We start from the raw sequence: 23,519 nt of genomic DNA, 5'->3' as shown, positions 1-23,519 counted from the left end.
GGAAAACTTCAATTCAGCCTGGCTGAATAGAGGTTTCCGATAGGAAAACTTCAATTCAGCCTGGCTGAATAGAGGTTTCCGATAGGAAAACTTCAATTCAGCCTGGCTGAATAGAGGTTTCCGATAGGAAAACTTCAATTCAGCCTGGCTGAATAGAGGTTTCCGATAGGAAAACTTCAATTCAGCCTGGCTGAATAGAGGTTTCCGATAGGAAAACTTCAATTCAGCCTGGCTGAATAGAGGTTTCCGATAGGAAAACTTCAATTCAGCCTGGCTGAATAGAGGTTTCCGATAGGAAAACTTCAATTCAGCCTGGCGGAATAGAGGTTTCCTATAGGAAAACTTCAATTCAGCCTGGCTGAATAGAGGTTTCCGATAGGAAAACTTCAATTCAGCCTGGCTGAATAGAGGTTTCCGATAGGAAAACTTCAATTCAGCCTCGCTGAATAGAGGTTTCCGATAGGAAAACTTCAATTCAGCCTGGCTGAATAGAGGTTTCCGATAGGAAAACTTCAATTCAGCCTGGCTGAATAGAGGTTTCCGATAGGAAAACTTCAATTCAGCCTGGCTGAATAGAGGTTTCCGATAGGAAAACTTCAATTCAGCCTGGCTGAATAGAGGTTTCCGATAGGAAAACTTCAATTCAGCCTGGCTGAATAGAGGTTTCCGATAGGAAAACTTCAATTCAGCCTGGCTGAATAGAGGTTTCCGATAGGAAAACTTCAATTCAGCCTGGCTGAATAGAGGTTTCCGATAGGAAAACTTCAATTCAGCCTGGCTGAATAGAGGTTTCCGATAGGAAAACTTCAATTCAGCCTGGCTGAATAGAGGTTTCCGATAGGAAAACTTCAATTCAGCCTGGCTGAATAGAGGTTTCCGATAGGAAAACTTCAATTCAGCCTGGCTGAATAGAGGTTTCCGATAGGAAAACTTCAATTCAGCCTGGCTGAATAGAGGTTTCCGATAGGAAAACTTCAATTCAGCCTGGCTGAATAGAGGTTTCCGATAGGAAAACTTCAATTCAGCCTGGCTGAATAGAGGTTTCCGATAGGAAAACTTCAATTCAGCCTGGCTGAATAGAGGTTTCCGATAGGAAAACTTCAATTCAGCCTGGCTGAATAGAGGTTTCCGATAGGAAAACTTCAATTCAGCCTGGCTGAATAGAGGTTTCCGATAGGAAAACTTCAATTCAGCCTGGCTGAATAGAGGTTTCCGATAGGAAAACTTCAATTCAGCCTGGCTGAATAGAGGTTTCCGATAGGAAAACTTCAATTCAGCCTGGCTGAATAGAGGTTTCCGATAGGAAAACTTCAATTCAGCCTGGCTGAATAGAGGTTTCCGATAGGAAAACTTCAATTCAGCCTGGCTGAATAGAGGTTTCCGATAGGAAAACTTCAATTCAGCCTGGCTGAATAGAGGTTTCCGATAGGAAAACTTCAATTCAGCCTGGCTGAATAGAGGTTTCCGATAGGAAAACTTCAATTCAGCCTGGCTGAATAGAGGTTTCCGATAGGAAAACTTCAATTCAGCCTGGCTGAATAGAGGTTTCCGATAGGAAAACTTCAATTCAGCCTGGCTGAGTTTTCTTTAGGAAAACTTTAATTCAGCCTGGCTGAATAGAGTTTTCTTTAGGAAAACTTTAATTCAGCCAGGCTGAATAGAGTTTTCTTTAGGAAAACTTTAATTCAGCCAGGCTGAATAGAGTTTTCTTTAGGAAAACTTTAATTCAGCCTGGCTGAATAGAGTTTTCTTTAGGAAAACTTTAATTCAGCCTGGCTGAATAGAGTTTTCTTTAGGAAAACTTTAATTCAGCCTGGCTGAATAGAGTTTTCTTTAGGAAAACTCTGATTCAGCCCGGCTGAATAGAGTTTTCTTTAGGAAAACTTTAATTCAGCCTGGCTGAATAGAGTTTTCTTTAGGAAAACTTTAATTCAGCCTGGCTGAATAGAGTTTTCTTTAGGAAAACTTTAATTCAGCCTGGCTGAATAGAGTTTTCTTTAGGAAAACTTTAATTCAGCCTGGCTGAATAGAGTTTTCTTTAGGAAAACTCTGATTCAGCCCGGCTGAATAGAGTTTTCTTTAGGAAAACTCTGATTTAGCCCGGCTGAATAGAGTTTTCTTTAGGAAAACTCTGATTTATCCCGGCTGAATAGAGTTTTCTTTAGGAAAACTCTGATTCAGCCCGGCTGAATAGAGTTTTCTTTAGGAAAACTTTAATTCAGCCCGGCTGAATAGAGTTTTCTTTAGGAAAACTTTAATTCAGCCCGGCTGAATAGAGTTTTCTTTAGGAAAACTTTAATTCAGCCCGGCTGAATAGAGTTTTCTTTAGGAAAACTTTAATTCAGCCCGGCTGAATAGAGTTTTCTTTAGGAAAACTTTAATTCAGCCCGGCTGAATAGAGTTTTCTTTAGGAAAACTTTAATTCAGCCCGGCTAAATAGAGTTTTCTTTAGGAAAACTTTGATTTAGCCGGGTTGAATGAAGGTTTCCGTAGAAAAACTTCGATTCAGCCGGGCTGAATTAAGGTTTCTATAGGAAAACATAGAAACAACTTGAAACCTTTTTGTACAACTTGTCTTGTGATTTCGTGGTTTTTGTTGCATTTATGTACACATGTTTCAACATGCCATGACTTGTTGACTTTATCATCAAATTATCTTTGATGTATCAGCAGCAGTGAGTGGCACCAACAGCATCTTTCGGACCATGAGAAATATTTTGTTTGCTTCTGTAGCTGTTCACACACACAAAAAAAGAATAGATTTAATTTTCGTAGCTGAACTGACCTGAGGCTAGCGTCGATTGTTACTCTTTCTATTGTTTGAAAAAGAATGATGATAAATCAGAGGCCAGGATGATTTACGATATTGTTTAAAAATAATGACGATGATGATTGAGTGGGAATGTGCTATGGCGATGTAATAATAAAACTGTTGAAAGCAAAAGTGATGAGTTAAGCTTAAGGAGGGGGGAGTCTTTTGTTCTTGTAATTAAAAATAAATAAATTTATAAATGAATATTTTCGGCAATATCATTCCATAACCACCACCTGTGACTGGGAAAATGAAGCTTTGATGTCCAAATTCGGTATTCTATTTTAACCTGTGCCAATGTAGGTTCCTTCTAACATCCCCAAAATTTGAGTTAAAATTAAAATTTCATCTCAATACTGAATCAACACTTTTTAATCTGCGTAAAAACCTAACTTTCCCCATTCACGTCAATCTGTAATATACAAACCTTTGTAAAATTTCAAGTAATTTTGCTTGTAAAAGAATAAAAAATCGCTTTTGAAGAATTAGCTTTAGCTGAATGGCTCCTAAAATGCGATTTACAATCAACAAAATTAATTCGATCACGACAATTGTTTACATTTTAACGCCTTCAACATGAATTCAATTCAATTGTCGTGCAAAAATCCATTTGTCAAATTGTGAAAGAGAGAAGTGTGACATTAAATGCGATCGAAAAAAACAGTAGCGAAACAATTTTAAAATTTAATTTACGGATTACGTTACAGTGGTTCACAGTTGTCATGAATGCTTTGTATACGAACATTTTACTATTTACATTCCTTACAGCCACTGTTTCTCCACACTCTGCTGTTGAAACAAAGAAAGTTTTCTTTTTGAATTTGTCACATATTAAAAGCGTTAAGCCCCAAAAACTCTTAGAAAATTTTTTTATTGTCCGCAAATATTTTTTGGTCAAATGCCAAATGCGCTAACACATGTGTGTGCTTGCCAATTCTTTGTCTTTTGTGCTGCTCGCTCAGCCACTATGAAATATGAATCCGCATTTAATAAATGCCATAAGCCGTGAAAATTCTTTTGTTGCAATTAAAACATATTTTTATTGCCACTACGGTTTTGAACGCGACTTTCAGACCTGATTTGATTTGACATTCCTTTGGCATAAAATCGCATTTACATAATTACTTTATATGGTAAAGAAAGAAAGAGATTTTCGTTGTTGTTGTTGTTGTCATTTTGCTTAGTTATGCTTATTATTATATGGTCTAAGTACGGTTATTTTCTGCACAATGGGTTGGAGGGAGATTTTGAAATATAAATAAATAATTTGAAATATAAATAAAGAAATAAACGATATATGAACAATCCAACCAGGCCGACTATATATGCCTCTATTGGGCATTGGTTACGTTAAGTTAAATTGTGAAAATAATATTTGCTGTCACTTTATTAAAAAACTCGATTTTCCTGGTAAAATATAATTAAAATTATTATACCCTCAGCCTTTAGGCTAAAGAGGGTATTTACACTTTGATACGACCAAAAATGTGCCTCATAGAAATAATGGTTTTAGACCCCAAGTATGTCTGTCTGGCAGGCTGGTGCGCACGATAACTCTCGAACGGATCAATCGATTCGGTTCAAATTTTGGGTTTATAGGTCCACTCCTTCAGGTACCTCCCCACAAATGTTCAAAAATTTTCGCAAAACTTGTGCAAACGATAACTCTTGTAGGGAATAACCGATTTGGCCAATACTTTGCACATCGTGTAATTTCTACCAAACTTAGATGAGGTTCCAATATGGACTCAATCGGTCCACTCCTTCGGGTACCTCCCACACAAAATTTCGGAAAAGTTCAGTTTAGGACCTGGTCTCGAATGGCTTTGATTTTTGTTTACGCAAGTTGTATTCGCTGTCCTCTATACGACGCTGTAAGTTTCATTAGGGGCAAGTCCATACTTCCTGAGAAAATAGCCTGAAAGTTACAAAAAACCCTATGATACCGTGTGTAGTGGTTGGAGCGCAAGATAACTCTCGAACGGATCTGCCGATTCGGTCCAAAATTTGGCTTTCGTAATATTTTGTCCAAACGTAGTTCAAGTTCAAAGATGGATTATATCGGTCCACTCCTTCCGGTACCTCTCCACAAAATTTCGAAAATGTTCGGAAAATTTGTGCGTACGATAACTCTTGAAGGGAGTAACCGATTTGGTCCATACTTTGCACATTATGAAATTTCTACCATACTTAGATGAGGTTCCAATATAGACTCAATCGGTAAACTCCTTCGAGTACCTCCAACACAAAATTTCGGAAAAGTTCAGTTTAGGACCTGCTCTCGAATAGCCTTGGTTTTTGTTGTAACATCTTGTATTCACTGTCCCCTATAGGAAGGTACAAGTTTCCTCAGGGGCAAGTCCATACTTCCTGAAAAAATAGCCTGATAGTTGAAAAATAAACCCTATGACACCATGTTTATAGGTGGAAGCGCAAGATAATTCTCGAACGGAAATGCTGATTCCGGCCAAAATTTGGCCTTCGTAATATTGTTTCCAAACTTAGTTTAAGTTCGTAGATAAGCCATATCGGTCCACTCCTTCGGGTACCTACCCCACAAAAGATCAATAATATTCGAAAAAATTGTGCGCACGATAACTCTTGATGGGAGTGACCGATTTGGTCCATACTTTACACATTCTCATAATATCTACCAGATATAGATCAGGTTCGAATATGGCCTATATTTGTCCACTCCATCCCGTACCTCTCACACAAAATTTTGGATAAGTTCACTTTAAGACCTGCTATTCAGTCACACATTCCAAATTTAATCGAAATCGGACATACATATATAGCTTGTTTGCTACAGAAAATACGTGAAATTGGTCAAAAATGTATATGGGAGCTATATCTAAATCTGAACCGATTTCGATATAATTTGGCACACTTATTTTTAGACCGAATTGAGTTACACACTCAAAAATTCATCAAAATCAGACGTATATAGCGTGTTTGGTGCAGCAAATACGTGAAATCGGGCAAAAATATATATGGGAGCTATATCCAAATCTGAACCGATTTTAACCAAAAGCAATAGCGTTCTTCCTATGGCTAAACAAGTTATAGTCCCCAATTTTCAGCTGAATCGGACAAAAAATGCGACCTGTACGTTGCGAACAAAAATACATGGACAGACGGACGGACAGACATGCATAAATCGAGAAAGTGATTATATGTATATCCCCAAAAGGAACTATGGGTCCATTTCGTTTCCTTTTGACATAATACCCCTTACCACAGTGTGGTGTAGGGTATAAAAATAGGTCAAAATATTGGAAGGTGTGGGCGTGGCGTGTTCCTGAAGACGATAACGTTTTTTGCTTCTCCTGTAAAATTATTTTGTTAGTTACGACTTTGGACATTTATGGTGACGAAATGCTGTCTTGCATGCCGCATAGTCTTTTCACGATGAAATGGCCAGCAATAGTAAACAACAAGTAACACCCTTAGCCTATGTGAATTGAAATTTTCATATACGGACAGATCGAATGTATTTAGGGCCTTTTCAGAATTTTGTGGCTCTTTTTAGTGCAAAAGTGTTGCGGAGGAGGTAATTAAAGGAATGGACCGACATAGTCCATTATGGAAGTGAATCTTATTTTGGGAGCCATATCTTTTCGATAGATATCACGCCCACTAGTAATTTCAGGGGGTCATCGCATAACTTTTGGACCAGTATGCCGCGAAGCATGGACTTTTCCACGGAAAACATAATATCGCTAAAAAATGACTGCAACCAACAGCATCGGTATACATTTGCAAAGAAGCTTCGAACAGTTCCTAAACTGCACTTAGGGAGGTACCATAACATATGGGCCATTTTAGAAGTTAAACTAAATTTGGACAAACTATTAGGAAACCCAAAGTTTGGACCAAATTAGTTGCCCCGTTCGAGATACATATATCGTGCATACCATTTTAGTGATATTGTTTAAATATTGGGGGTACGTACCGGAAGTTGTGGACCGGTTTTGCTCATCTTCGAACTGAAATTTAGTTTGGACAAAATATGACAAAGGCCTAATTTTGGACCAAATCGGTTGATCAGTTCGAGAGTTATCGTGCGCTACATCATCCACTACACATGGTACCTTAGCGGGTTTTTACAACTATCGGGCTTTTTCTCAGGAAGTATGGACTTGCCCCTGAAAACATTTTTGCCGTCGTAATGGAGGCAGCGAATGCAAGTTGCTTCAACAAAAATCAAAATCATTCGAAAGATGGTCTTAAAGTGAACCTCTGCGAAATTTTGTGTGGGAACTACCCGAAGGAGTGGACAAATATTGTCCATATTCGAACCTGATCTACATATATCTGGTAGATACATTAGGATGTGTAAAGTATGGACCAAATCGGTCACTCCCTTCAAGAGTTATCGTGCGAACAATTTTTCCGAACATTTTTGAACTTTTGTGGGGAAGGTACCTGAAGGAGTGGACCGATATGGCTTATCATCGAACTTAAACGTTACTTTGACAAAATATTACGAATGCCAAATGTTGGACCAAATCGGTTGATCCGTTCGAGAGTTATGTTGCACTCCAACCACTACACACGGTGTCATAGGGCTTTTTTGCACATTGCAGGCTATTTTCTCAGGATGTATTGACTCCCCTGGTAGGCCCCTGATGAAACTTGTACCGTCGTATGGGGCAGTGAATACAAGTTCTTATAACAAAAATTAAAGCGATTAGAGAGCAGGTCCTAAACTGAACTGTTCCGAAATTTTGTGTGGGAGGTACCCGAAGGACTGGAGTGATTGAGTCCATATTGGAACCTCATTTAAGTCTTGTAGACATTTCGCGGTATGCAAAGTATGGACCAGATCGGTTGCTCCCTTCAAGAGTTATCGTGCGCACAAAATTGCGGAGCATTTTCGAACTTTTGTGGGGGAGGTACCGGAAGGAGTGGACCGATATAACCCATATTCGAACTTAAACTAAGTTTGAGCAAAATATTACGAAGGCCAAATTTTGGACCGAATCGGCAGATATGTTTGAGAGTTCTCGTGCGCTCCAACCAGCCAGCTTGGCGGGTCTAGAGGAGGAACATGAACATGGGTGCAAGAGTCAGAAACTTCGGAAATAATGGAAATATCTTGACATTTAAGTTTTCGATGCAATAACAATCAGAGTCCAGACTGCAGTTATATTAGCAAATGTCAGTCACTTTACTCACTCATTGAATCGCTATTTGAATCATATTAAAAACAAGTAAGAAAGTATCAGTCAGCTGTTCTGGCGGAGATATACCCTCAGTCACTGAAAAAAAACAACACCAAACCAAATACAATGATTACGCCGTATATAAAATATAAACATTTTTTTCACGAGTTTGCTTTAAAATCTGTATGTACCGTAATATGGGGCTATAACAAATCATTGACATATACCAAACATTTGTAGTAACCAAATTTCTTCATAAAAGACTCGAAATATTAGATTACTTAAACTAGGTTTGAAAGAAATTTTTGAAAGTTTTTCAGTTATCTTGCACAATAGCCATTTTAGTATGTGCCGGGAGAGTTTTGGTCAGGAAGTATTGACATACTCCGGAAAAAGATTGTACCGTTGAAAATGAGGCAGCTAGAACAGCCTACTGAAAAAAGAATCAAAACGATGCGAGATGAGTTCTTAAACTTCACTTTTTTCGAATTTTGTGTGGGAGGTACCCGAAAGAGTGGACCGATTTCAACCTAATACATGACTGGATAAAATAATATGATTTGCAAAGTCTGCACCAATCAGAAACTCCTGCGAGAATTATCTTGCAGATTTGCCATTTTCGTTGGTGCCGTCAGGGTTTCTTAGAACATTAAGGCCAATATCTCAGGAATTATGGACTTGCGCAAGAAGAAAATTGTACTGTCATAAAGGGAATCACAAGGACATCCTGTTGAGAAAACTTCAAGACGATCCGAGAGGAGCTCTTAAACTTCACTTTGTCCGAATTTTGTGTGGGAGCTACCTGAAGAAGTGGAGCGATATAGTCCATATTCCAACCTGATACATGACTGGATGAAATAATATGATGTGCAAAGAAACTCCCTGCGAGAATTACTTGCGGAGTTGCCATTTTTGTTGGTGTCGCCAGGGTTTCTTGGAACTTTTATGCCAATATCTCAGGAAGTATGGACTTGCGCAGTTGCTGATTGTTGCCATTGCTGACTATTTGATTCGTTGGTATCCAATATATATATTTTTGGACATTCCACTAATGTGTGGATGTGTCCGTTATTAGCACTTATCTATGCTTCGTTGAAAGGGCGAATTGACTTGGATCCAATTTAAGAAATTTGGAGAAGAGGTTCGCCATAAAAAGGACAATTCTGTCAATATTTATCGAATTAAAAATATAATATTCAATGATTCTACTTTTTTTCTATTGCCGATGCGATATGCAGTGATGTTGATGGACAATTTCACTTTCGGCGATAGTCCAACTGGATAGAAATCGAAAGTTCGTAGTCCAACTTGATAGAAATTGAAGAAATCAAGGATAATTTTTCAGCAGGGGCCTTTTCTTCAACACGACAAAAAGGCTGGGGACATATTGGTATGGATGATGGCATTTAGCAAACATATCAAACAAAAAAACTCAGTTCTTGTCCGACTAAAAAAGCACTGCACTAAACACTGATACTGCCCGGTTGGTATTTGGATCTGAGGCGTGAGTACTGATTTCGCAAGGACCCGCTTAAATAGCCAATACTACCCTTGTTTGAGAATCACGAGCTAAACTAAACACGACATTGACTTAGGTAATTGTATTGGCTTACCACGATTATTAACCTCATCCAACCCACTGTGTTAATCGTGCTGGTGAACATTAAAACTGCATATTGTGAATTAATTAGAAAAAAGTCCAAATGATGTACTTTTTGTGCCACACTTAACATTTATCGTTTGGTTTGTTCAACGGCGTTTCAGTTTTGTGTCTCCAGAAACAATTTTTGCGGTATTCAAAAAATAATTTCCCTCGACAACGAAACCTGTTTACATATTTTTCAATAAAAAACAGAATTAAATAGCTACGTTGTGGGGAATACTCACACACAAAGTTGGTAAAGAGGCAACGTGATGAGGAGGGAGGGGTGCAGTGGCTGAAGATACAAAAGCGGCAGCAACATTTTAATGCATTCATGATTTGTCTGTTTACCGCGCTTTCATCATCCTCATCATGATCATGGCAATTCAATGCATGTTTTGGTTGTTGTTTTTTGTTTTACAGACCAACAACAACAACAAGAACAAAACTGTAAAAAATAAAGCTAAGTATGAAAGTCTGGCTGCCTGTTACCAAGTAATTTTAATGTAATGCCTGTTTTTTGTATTTCTTACCAAAAACCAGCTAACAGGAGTAACAGCAACAACAACACCATCTGCACAAAGCTCGTGTACTAGACAGTCACACAGACGACGGACGATTTGACCGACCTGCTGCTGCTCATGGCATTAAGTTTAGATCGAAATAGTGTTGCATGTTGTTTTAGCATTTGTTGTTGTTGTTGCTGCTGCTTATTTAGTAAGTGAAAAAAGTGAGCGCCTCAAATTACGACTATGGCGATAAATTCCAATGACTCGTTCTTACCTAATTCTATTCTGAGTTTATTGACCCAGTACCGAAATGTGTAATGCAAAAATAAAAACAACTACAAGACTAGATGTGTGGTTTGCAAATAATATTACAGTATCAGGGCAATAACATTGTGGAGGGTATTTCAGAATTAAAATTTTAATAATTTTTCCTACGGGAAAACTTTAATTCAGCCTGGCTGAATAGAGGTTTCCATTGGTAAACTTTAATTCAGCCTGGCTGAATAAAGGTTTCCATAGATAAACTTTAATTCAGCCTGGTTGACTAGAGGTTTCCATAGGTAAACTTCAATTCAGCCTGGCTGAATAGAGGTTTCCATAGGTAAACTTCAATTCAGCCTGGGTGAATAGAGGTTTCCGATAGGAAAACTTCAATTCAGCCTGCTGAATAGAGGTTCCCCTTAAGAAATCATCAATTCAGCCTGGCTGAATAGAGGTTTACATAGGTAAACTTCAATTCAGCCTGGCTGAATAGAGGTTTCCATAGGTAAACTTCAATTCAGCCTGGCTGAATAGAGGTTTCCATAGGTAAACTTCAATTCAGCCTGACTGAATAGAGGTTTACATAGGTAAACTTCAATTCAGCCTGGCTGAATAGAGGTTTACATAGGTCAACTTCAATTCAGCCTGGCTGAATAGAGGTTTACATAGGTCAACTTCAATTCAGCCTGGCTGAATAGAGGTTTACATAGGTAAACTTCAATTCAGCCTGGCTGAATAGAGGTTTACATAGGTAAACTTCAATTCAGCCTGGCTGAATAGAGGTTTACATAGGTAAACTTCAATTCAGCCTGGCTGAATAGAGGTTTACATAGGTAAACTTCAATTCAGCCTGGCTGAATAGAGGTTTACATAGGTAAACTTCAATTCAGCCTGGCTGAATAGAGGTTTACATAGGTAAACTTCAATTCAGCCTGGCTGAATAGAGGTTTCCACAGGTAAACTTCAATTCAGCCTGGCTGAATAGAGGTTTTCACAGGTAAACTTCAATTCAGCCTGACTGAATAGAGGTTTCCATAGGTAAACTTCAATTCAGCCTGGCTGAATAGAGGTTTCCATAGGTAAACTTCAATTCAGCCTGGCTGAATAGAGGTTTCCATAGGTAAACTTCAATTCAGCCTGGCTGAATAGAGGTTTCCATAGGTAAACTTCAATTCAGCCTGGCTGAATAGAGGTTTCCATATTTAAACTTCAATTCAGCCTGGCTGAATAGAGGTTTCCATAGGTAAACTTTAATTCAGCCTGGGTGAATAGAGGCTTCCATAGGTAAACTTCAATTCAGCCTAGCTGAATAGAGGTTTCCATAGGTAAACTTCAATTCAGCCTGGCTGAATAGAGGTTTGCATACGTAAACTTCAATTCAGCTTGGCTGAATAGAGGTTTCCATAGGTAAACTTCAATTCAGCTTGGCTGAATAGAGGTTTCCATAGGTAAACTTCAATTCAGCCTGGCTGAGTAGAGGTTTCCATAGTTAAAACATCAATTCAGCCTGGCTGAATAGAGGTTTCCATAGGTAAACTTCAATTCAGCCTGGCTGAATAGAGGTTTCCATAGGTAAACTTCAATTCAGCCTGGCTGAATAGAGGTTTCCATAGGTAAACTTCAATTCAGCCTGGCTGAATAGAGGTTTCCATAGGTAAACTTCAATTCAGCCTGCCTGAATAGAGGTTTCCATAGGTAAACTTCAATTCAGCCTGCCTGAATAGAGGTTTCCATAGGTAAACTTCAATTCAGTCTGGCTGCATAGAGGTTTCCATAGGAAATCATCTATTCAGCCTGGCTGAATAGATGTTTGCATACGTAAACTTCAATTCAGTGGCTCAATAGAGGTTTCCATAGGTAAACTTCAATTCAGCCTTGCTGAGTAGAGGTTTCCATAGTTAAAACATCAATTCAGCTTGGTTGAATAGAGGTTTCCATAGGTAAAACATCAATTTAGCTTGGCTGTACGTACTTTTCTTTAATTTCATAGCTGAGTACCGTAATATTTTCTTCGCAATAAATAACACGTGATGGCAATTATTTATATCAAAACACATCTAACCAACAAAACTCAACCTATTCAGATGAAATGTTACATCAGTAGTTGAGTTAATGTCGGAACAGTATTTTATTTATTAAATTACCTATGAACGAACAAAATTACCTATGAACAAACAAACAAAAAATAACAAACATTACATTTAATTTAAAAGGCATGTGCTGCGGCTCTAGCTGCCCGAGGTTTAACCTACAACACACATTACACACATAACTGGCAAACATTTGGCAGTAGTGGCGATTTTCATCATCATCGGCATCACCATCAGTGGAGTTGTACTTTTAAATAGACAAATTACAAATTTGCCAACAGAAAAAGAGGAAAATAAACAGAAACAAAAAACATTAAAACAATTAATGTTGTTGATTTAAGCATAACAATACCTGACGAAAAAATAAACAAAAGTACTAACAATGTTCATTCATTCGCTGGAAATGAAACCGGCAGTAAGTTAAAAAAAATAATAATGACCAAAGTAATAGTGAATATAATAACAGCAATAAAAACTATAACAATTGTTATATGTAGGATATTGTTAAAAAGATACAAGCAATTTTTGCTATATTGCAAATTTGCAAAATTCAAGCTAACTTCCGAAATTTTTGTTTATGTATGTAAGTAGTTCACCAAATGTGTGGTGTTTTTTTAAGAATATCGCCTTTTATGGTTTAAAATTTCATCGAACCGTGAACAGTTACCTCAAAGAATCTTAGGTGGTTCACCGAACTTTTAAATTTAACTTTTCTATATAAACAAGTAAAAAAAGTATCAGTCGGCTTGGCCGACAGAGATATACCCTCAGCCTGTGAATATTGAAACAATTTTTTCCCATAAAACGTAGGTATTTAGAGGGTTTTAAAAATTTTGAACGCATGAACCGACAAATATGTTGATTAGATTAAAGAGCAGAAGTTTTGCGGGGGAATTACTTAAAAGAATGGATCGACATTGACCATTATGGAAGTCGATCTCCAGCCACTACATACGTTGCCATAGGGGGGTTTTACTCTCCTTGGGCTGTCTGCTTAAGAAGTGTGGTTTTGCCCCTGAAAAAACTTTTACCATCATAATTGAGGCAGCGAATGCAAGTTGCTTCAACAAAAATAAAAGTGATTCGATAGCAGGTCTAAAAGTGAACTTATCAGAAATTTTGTTTGGGAGGTACTGGATGAAGTGGAGAAATATAGTCCATATTTGGACCTGATCTATATCTCGTAAATATATTAAGATGTGTTAAGTATGGACCAATTTGGCCACTCCCTTCAAAAGTTACCGTACGAATAATTTTCCGAACATTTTTGAAATTTTGTGGGGGAGGTACCTGAAGGAGTGGACCGATATGGCTTATCTTCGAACTTAAACTATGTTTGGACAAAATATTACTAAGGCCAAAATTTGGACCCAATCAGCAGATCCGTTGGAGAGTTATCTTGCACTCCAACCACCCCACACGGTGTCATAGGGGTTTTGTGAAACTTTCAAGCTACTTTCTCAGGAAGTTTGAACTTGCCCCTGCTGAAACTTCTACCGTCGTATGGGGGGCAGTGAATACAAGTTGCTAAAACAAAAACCAAAGCGATTCGAGAGCAGGTCTTAAACTGAACTTATCCGAAATTTTTTGTGGGAGGTACCCGATGGAGCAGACCTATTGAGTCCATATTGGAACCTCATCTAGGTCTGGTACATACTAGACGATGAGCAAAGTATGAACCAAATCGATTACCCCCTTAAAGAGTTATCGTGCGCACAAATTTTCCGAGCTTTTTCGAACTTTTGTGGGGGAGGTACCGGAAGGAGTGGACCGATATAGCCCATCTTCGAACTTAAACTAAGTTTGGGCAAAATATTACGAAAGCCAAAATTTGAACCGAATCGGTTCATCGGTTCGAGAGTTATCGTGCGCTCCAGCCAGCAGGACAGACAGGCAGACAGACGGACGGACATGGCTAGATCGACTCCAAATTGTCTGAAACACATTTCGTCCAAACATACTTGGGGTCTAAAACCATTATTTCGATGAGGCACATTTTCATCGTATCAAAGTGTATATACCCTCCTTAGCCTAAAGGCTGAGGGTATAATTAACCAACAATGTTTTTGGACTACACCAATGCCGTATTGATATGCTTTTCTTTGCTATCCTATCTCGGCGTTAATGCCTGTGCGTCTATGACCCTTGGATTAAATACTGTGGAAGAAAATACGTAGGGTTAAAATCCGAAAAAACGGTGCTTAATTGGAAAATCAAAACCATTTTTTTTAATAATCTGTATTGACAAGGTTAAAGTGCTCACAATTCTAGCTCAGTATCCAAAATAGCAATGTTCTATGTTCTTTACTTTTCTTGTTGCACTGTGTTAAAATTGGGAAAAATTTTCAAGTTTTTGAACAGTTGAAAAACATAAATTTGGGTGATTGTGAACGCTGATAAAGTAGTTTTTAATACATAAAAGTTTCAGACCACGAAACGTGGATTTTTTAAATATTTTTTTCATCCAACAATAGACCACCAAAAGTGAATTTTTTAAAGAATTGTTTCATCGAACATCAGACCAACAAACGTGAATTTAAAAAAAAAAAATACTTCATCCAACATCAGACCACCAAACCTGGATCTTTTAAAGAATTTTTTCGCCAGACCACCAAAAGTGGATTTTTTAAAGAATTTTTTTCATCAGACCACCAAAAATGGATTTTCTAAAGAATTTTTTCATCCAACATCAGACCACCTAACGTGGATTTTTAAAGAACTTTTTTCATCCAACATCAGACCACCAAACGTGGGTTTTTTAAAGAATTTTTTTCATCCAACATCAGACCACCAAACGTGGATTTTTTAAAGAATTTTTTTCATCCGACATCAGACCACCAAACGTGGATTTTTTAAAGAATTTTTTTCATCCAACATCAGACCACAAACGTGGATTTTTAAAAGAATTTTTTTCATCCAACATCAGACCACAAACGTGGATTTTTTAAAGAATTTTTTTCATCCAACATCAGACCATCAACGTGGATTTTTTAAAGAATTTTTTCATCCAACATCAGACCACCAAACGTGGATTTTTAAAAGAATTTTTTTCATCCAACATCAGACCACCAAACGTGGATTTTTTAAAGAATTTTTTTCATCCAACATCAGACCACCAAACATGGATTTTTAAAAGAATTTTTTTCATCCAACATCAGACCACCAAACGTGGATTTTTAAAAGAATTTTTTTCATCCACAACAGACCACCAAACGTGGATTTTTTAAAGAATTTTTTTCATCCAACATCAGACCACCAAACGTGGATTTTTAAAAGAATTTTTTTCATCCAACATCAGACCACCAAACGTGGATTTTTTAAAGAATTTTTTTCATCCAACATCAGACCACCAAACGTGGATTTTTAAAAGAATTTTTTTCATCCAACATCAGACCACCAAACGTGGATTTTTTAAAGAATTTTTTTCATCCAACATCAGACCACCAAACGTGGATTTTTTAAAGAATTTTTTTCATCCAACATCAGACCACCAAACGTGGATTTTTTAAAGAATTTTTTTCATCCAACATCAGACCACCAAACGTGGATTTTTTAAAGAATTTTTTTCATCCAACATCAGACCACCAAACGTGGATTTTTTAAAGAATTTTTTTCATCCAACATCAGACCACCAAACGTGGATTTTTAAAAGAATTTTTTTCATCCAACATCAGGCCACTAAACGTGGAGTTTTTAAAGAATTATTTTATCCAACATCAGACCACTAAACGTGGATTTTTTAAAGAATTATTTTATCCAACATCAGACCACTAAACGTGGATTTTTTAAAGAAGTTTTTTCATCCAACATCAGACCACCAAACGTGGATTTTTTAAAGATTTTTTTCATCCAACATCAGACCACCATACGTGGATTTTTAAAGATTTTTTTCATCCAACATCAGACCACCATACGTGGATTTTTAAAGAATTTTTGTATCCAACATCAGACCACCAAACGTGGATTTTTTAAAGATATTTTTATCCAACATCAGACCAATAAACGTGTATTTTTTTTAATTTTTTCTTCGAACATCAGACCACCAGACGTGGATTTTTTAAAGAATTTTTTATCCAACATCAGACCACCAAACGTGGATTTCTTAAAAAAATTTTCCATCCAACATCAGACCATCAAACGTGGATTTTTTAAAGATTTTTTCATCCAACATCAGACCACCAAACGTGGATTTTTTAAAGATTTTTTCATCCAACATCAGACCACCAAACGTGGGTTTCTTAAAAAATTTTTCCATCCAACATCAGACCACCAAACGTGGATTTTTTAAAGATTTTTTTTCATCCAACATCAGACCATCAAACGTGGATTTTTTAAAGAATTTTTTTCATCCAACATCAGACCACCAAACGTGGATTTTTTAAAGAATTTTTTTCATCCAACATCAGACCACCAAACGTGGATTTTTTAAAGAATTTTTTTCATCCAACATCAGACCACCAAACGTGGATTTTTTAAATAATTTTTTTCATCCAACATCAGACCACCAAACGTGGATTTTTTAAAGAATTTTTTTCATCCAACATCAGACCACCAAACGTGGATTTTTTAAAGAATTTTTTTCATCCAACATCAGACCACCAAACGTGGATTTTTTAAAGAATTTTTTTCATCCAACATCAGACCACCAAACGTGGATTTTTTAAAGAATTTTTTTCATCCAACATCAGACCACCAAACGTGGATTTTTTAAAGAATTTTTTTCATCCAACATCAGACCACCAAACCTGGATTTTTTAAAGAATTTTTTCCATCCAACATCATACCACCAAACGTGTATTTTTTAAAGAATTTGTTTCATCCAACATCAGACCACCAAACGTGGATTTTTTAAAGAATTTTTTTCATCCAACATCAGACCACCAAACGTGGATTTTTTAAAGAATTTTTTTCATCCAACATCAGACCACCAAACGTGGATTTTTTAAAGAATTTTTTTCATCCAACATCAGACCACCAAACGTGGATTTTTTAAAGAATTTTTTTCATCCAACATCAGACCACCAAACGTGGATTTTTTAAAGAATTTTTTTCATCCAACATCAGACCACCAAACGTGGATTTTTTAAAGAATTTTTTTCATCCAACATCAGACCACCAAACGTGGATTTTTTAAAGAATTTTTTTCATCCAACATCAGACCACCAAACGTGGATTTTTTAAAGAATTTTTTTCATCCAACATCAGACCACCAAACGTGGATTTTTTAAAGAATTTGTTTCATCCAACATCAGACCACCAAACGTGGATTTTTTAAAGAATTTGTTTCATCCAACATCAGACCACCAAACGTGGATTTTTTAAAGAATTTTTTTCATCCAACATCAGACCACCAAACGTGGATTTTTTAAAGAATTTTGTTCATCCAACATCAGACCACCAAACGTGGATTTTTTATAGAATTTTTTTCATCCAACATCAGACCACCAAACGTGGATTTTTTAAAGAATTTTTTTCATCCAACATCAGACCACCAAACGTGGATTTTTTAAAGAATTTTTTTCATCCAACATCAGACCACCAAACGTGGATTTTTTAAAGAATTTTTTTCATCCAACATCAGACCACCAAACGTGGATTTTTTAAAGAATTTTTTTCATCCAACATCAGACCACCAAACGTGGATTTTTTAAAGAATTTTTTCATCCAACATCAGACCACCAAACGTGGATTTTTTAAAGAATTTTTTATACCCTCAGCCTTTAGGCTAAAAAGGATATATATACTTTGATACGATGAAAATGTGCCTCATCGAAATAATGGTTGTAGACCCCAAGTGTGTTTGGACGATAATATATCTACCAGATATAGATCAGGTTCAAATATGGACTATATTTGTCTACTCCATCCGGTACCTCCCACACAAAATTTCGGATAAGTTCACTTTAAGACCTGATATTGAATCACTTTTATTTTTGTTGAAGCAACTTGCATTAGCTGCCTCAATTACGATGGTAACAGTTTTTTTCATGGGCAAGTCTATAATTCTTGAGAAAACAGCCCGAAGGGTGTAAAAACCCCATAGGCACCATATGTAGTGGCTGGAGATCCACTTCCATAATAGTCAATGTCGATATATTCCTTTTAGTATCTCCTCCGCAAAACTTTTGATCTTTAATCCTAATCAACATCTTTGTCGGTTCAAACGCCCAAAATTTTTAAAACCTCCTAAATAAATACGTTTTTTGGGGGAAAAAATTGTTTCAATATTCACAGGCTGAGGGTATATCTCTGTCGGCAAAGCCGACTGATACTTTTTTACGTGTTTATTATAGCAACAATATCAAATAGCTTCAGCATCGCTAGCAATAGCTGTGTCTTTTTACGTGATTATTAGTAACAATTATTACTAATGTTGCAGATTTTGACAGTTGTATAAAGGAAAAGTTGCTGAACAAAGCAACATTTAGTAAGTAAAAAGACACACCTATTATTTTTGTAAAATTTGTTGCTACATGTTGCCGTTGTTCATTGTTGCTAAACATATTTCGAAGAAATTTTAGCAGGCAAAGCTGCAAATATTCTGTGCTTTTGCTAATATGGCGTTAGCATTTTTATCAATCTAGCACTCAACCCAACTAAGATATGACCCTAAAATGTCCCACATGTGCGTCTTTTGTTGTCTACTGGTCAAGTTGGAAGATTGCCTATATTTGCCTACGTTTAGGAATAGAGATGTCAAAAAAGAGATGTCATGGATTCAAAATATCCAACAATGGACAGAATTCCAGAACGCCGAAAATCTAATAAGCATAGCGAGAAATAGAGATATATTTTCCTATTTTGTTAATAATTTATAAAAAACATAAATATGTAATTTTTTTGACAATTGTAATATGATCGCTAACATTCGAAAATCGAATAAGCAATAAAGAAGAAGAAGAAGGAATAGCTGCCATATAAAGTCATTGACAGATTTTCGATATTGTGCAGGTTTAAAGCCTACTACGTGGACCTATATAGAACATTTTTGATTAAAGAGGAACATATCTTAACTACCTTACATTGATATGTTATGTTACCTGACTGACAGTATCCTGATCCCATCATGAATGACATTTGCCATGTTGATGCTGCCCGAAACAATTCGGAGAATATTATTTTGGAACGTTTACAGGATTCTCCATTGTGTATTACTTACTTACTTAGCTGGCCCATTACAGAACACTTTTTCCATTTTTCTCTGTTCGCTTTTGGAATACCGCGTATTTCCATCTCTTTTTCCGCTAGGTTTGCTCCCTCGAAGCCTTGGCCTGCCAGTTCTGCGTGTACCGCCATGTGACCCATTTTTGTACGTCTTTAATCGCTCATTCTTATGATATGGCCTAGCCAACGTAATCGTTGCACCTCGATACGTTTATCTACCTTTGCAAGTAGGGGGCTGTCGAAGGCTGCTTTATAATCGACAAAAAGTGGTAGGTGTCGATCTTCATCTCTTGGGTCATCTCTAGAATTTGCTGCAGTGTAAATATGTGGCAATGGTGCATTTGCCAGGTCTAAAGCCGAATTGGTATGGTCCAATTATTTCATTGACCATAGGCTTAAGTCGTTCGCATAATATCCCTGACACCATCTTGTAGGCAATAGACAGATAAGTATTCTCTCTATAGTTAGAGCATACAGTTTTGTCTCTTTTCTTGTGGACGGAACACAGGATACTCAGGTTCCAATCGTCTGGTACTCGTTCTTCCTGCCAGATGGTGCTAACTAGCTGATGCATACACCTTATCAGCTTGACGCCTCCGGTTTTGAACAGCTCGGCTGGTAAACCATCGGCACCTGCTGCCTTATTATTCTTTAATCGGTTCATTGCTGACGTTACCCCTTCTTGGCTGGGGGTATACATTCAGCACCATCTTCTGGGATTGGATCTGTGGTATCTTCATCGTCTTCGCTACTATTGGATACCAACAGTTTGGAAAAATGTTCTTTTCATATCCTGAGCACACTATCTGTATCAGTTACCAAATTACCTTGCAGGTCTCTACAGGAGGATGTACCTGAACCAAAGTCATCAGTTTGATGTTTCACTTTTTGGTAGAACTTTCGGACTTCATTCTGGCTCCTGTACATCTAGATTGTTCACACTCCCGCTTTTCCAACTCTCTCTTTTTCCTGCGGAAAATACGTTTCTCTTTTCTCCCGATACCTCTCTCGTGCGCTACGCGGTGTTACTGATTGTAGAGTAACCCTATATGCCGCATTTTTCTCTTCGGTAGCAGCACGACACTTTTGGTCATACCATGGATTCCTTGGTGGAGGTCTCTGGTATCCAAGTACCGATTTTGTCGCTGTTTGCATATAGTGGGCAATGTTTTGCCATTGTCCTGATATGTTATCGGGACGAGGAGGGCTTTGATTAAGCAATTGGGCCAGTTGAGTGGAATATGCGGTGGCTATCTGTTGCGATTGCAGTTTACCGATGTCCAACTTCCGTGTTATGTGTGTTCGTACTTTGTTTGCTACGTTTAATCTGGTATGTACCTTTGTTGCAACATGGTAGTGGTCCGAGTCTATGTTTGCACCTCGAAACGATCGTACATCCAACACGCTCGATGCATGTCTCCCATCTATCACAACGTGATCAATTTGATTTCTTGTTTTCTGATCTGGAGACAGCCAGGTGTCCTTATTAATATCGAGATGATTAAATCGGGTACTGCTAACTACCATGTTTTTTGCAGCTGCAAAGTCTATCAGCCTTATACCATTGTCAGATGTTTCACTGTGGAGACTGAATTACCCGACCGTTGGGCCAAAGATATTCTCCTTTCCAATTTTGGCATTAAAATCGCCTGGAATAATTTTAATGTCATGGGCAGGGCAACAGGTCATATGTTTCTTCTAAGCGCAAATAAAGCTGATGTTGAAGAATTTTGAATTTAATCGAATTGCAGCGAGTCTTTCATTCACTGGGGTGAAGCTGGAGACCATATGTTTTAACGTCCGACCAACTACAAATCCGCAGCCAAATGCATGCTTTGTGTCATGGCAGCTATAAAATAGTTGTGTTAGGTGTTGTTGAGACGATTTTCCCAATCCATCGTATTTCCTGTATGGCAGTAATGTCGGCCTTGTACTTTTCAAGTACGTCTGCCAATGCGAAGACTGCAACTTCTCTATAAAGAGTGCGAATATTCCAGGTGCAGTTTGGCAGATCATGGTCCTTAAAACGTTTGCGGGATTCGTCAACTTTAGAGGGATTTGTTTCTATTTTCTTTCGCCCAAACTTAAGTTTTTTACGTTCTTATGGGTGAACGAGCGGCACATTTTAGTTCACTACCTTTAACGGGTGTTAAAGGCAGCTACCCCAGGTGACACCACGGGGAGGTCCGTGACCACTTGAGATTTGAGAGGGGCCAAGATAAATCCTGGACTTTGCCATGTTAAAGCCGGTCAGGACCGTTCCTTGATATCGTTCATCCCCTACGTCATGCTATCCAGTAGAGTTGGGTAATCTAGTTCCTAGTTCCTTGTACTAGTTCCAAAACGTATGAGTAACATCGTGCTGTTAAGTATACGCAGTTTGTTCAAAGAAAAACTGTGGGCCATTGGAACTGCGAAGTGAACGAGATAGTTCCATATAGTTCCTTTGGCACAACTCTACTATCCAGCCACCAGATATGGTGCCATAGGGGTTTGTTACACCTTTCGGGCGGTTTTCTCAAGAAGTATTGCCTTGCCCCTGAAAAAGCTTTTACCGTCGTAATTGGGGCAGCGAATGCAAGTTGATTCAGCAAAAATCAAAGTGATTCGTGAGCAGATCCTGAGCTGAACTTTTCCGAAATTTTGTGTGGGAGGTACCCGAAGGAGTGGACCGATTGAGTCTATATGTATTGGAACCTCATCTAAGTATGATAGAAATTTCACGATGTTCAAGAGTTATCGTGCGCAAACATTTTCCGAACATTTTCCCACTTTTGTGGAGGAGATACCGGAAGTTCCAAACTAAGTTTGGACAAAATATAAAGAAAGCCAAATTTTGGACCGAATCGGTTGATCCGTTCGAGAGTTATCGTGCGCTCCAGCCAGCCAGACAGACAGACAGACGGCGGACATTGCTCAATCGACTCTGAAACGGATTTCGTCCAAACATACTTGGCACATTTTGCTCGTTAGCATAAATGCTGAGGGTATAATAATACCATGTAGAACGTTTGGACCAAATCGTTATAACATCTCCTTTTGAGGGTTATTTTACGTATTACCCAGTTTAGTTGGCGCCGGCAAGCTTTTTTTGGAGCTTTTGGGTCATTATCCCAGTAAGTATGGACTTGCCCCGAAACAAAATGCGCCGTCGTGCAAGAAGAACTTGTTGCAAAAAATGCAAAACGATCCGAGATGAGCTGGTAATCTGTGTGTTTATACCCTACACCACTATGTGGGGAGGGTATTATAAGTTGGTTTTTGGCCAAAAAGTTTGTAACGCATCGAAATAATGGTCGTAGACCCATACTTATATATACCAAAATGAATGTCTCGACGAGCTGAGTCGATCTGGCTATGTGTGTCCGTCCGTCTGTCCATCTAAACCTTGTAATCACGCTACAGGTCGCAATTTTGATCGGATCATCACGAAATTTTGGACGTTGATGGGGGTCCCGGAGGGGAAGAAGCCTATTGATTTTGGAGATCGTCGGATAATATTTAGTAGTCGGAATGGGCAAAAAAACTTATGTGGATAAAAAGACAACGTTTTTTTCCAAAGCGAATATCTCAGCATCTATATGAGGTATACCAATGAAAGTAGAAAATATCACCTTTCTAATGATGTAGAACAGGTTCTTGTAGGTGATCAAACAACGAAGATATCACTATAACCGCAAATAAAACCCAACTTTTAATTTTTGCAATTTAATTATAATGACGAATATCACAGCTTTGGTTGGGGACTTTCCAAAAGCAAATCCTGACTATGAAAGTAGAAGACCACTTCTTTACAATGATGCAAACTAGGTCGGCGTAGGTGACCAACTAACGGAGATATCGCAATAGTCGGTAATACATCCCATTTTTCCA

General features: G+C 37.8%; 1 protein-coding gene across 3 annotated transcripts in view; it reads left to right on the top strand.

Annotated features, from left to right (window-relative positions):
* LOC141399255 (uncharacterized) overlaps positions 1-23,519 on the top strand; it is a 117,149-nt gene that overhangs the window by 53,783 nt on the left and 39,847 nt on the right. The window contains exon 1 of one of the 3 annotated variants that reach the window (XM_073977665.1): positions 12,497-12,897. The exons of the other annotated variants lie outside the window; for them this stretch is intronic. The gene's annotated coding sequence lies outside the window, so the exon portion shown is untranslated. Of the gene's footprint in view, positions 1-12,496; positions 12,898-23,519 lie in introns of those variants that run through there. 3 annotated transcript variants of the gene reach the window in all.

This window comes from Musca autumnalis, unplaced genomic scaffold (genome assembly GCF_047663935.1).
Source record: "Musca autumnalis isolate F117 unplaced genomic scaffold, ASM4766393v1 scaffold_3, whole genome shotgun sequence".
Taxonomy (NCBI): Eukaryota; Metazoa; Arthropoda; class Insecta; order Diptera; family Muscidae; genus Musca; species Musca autumnalis.
Note: the sequence above shows the minus strand (reverse complement) of the source record. Positions and strands in the feature narration are given on the sequence as shown.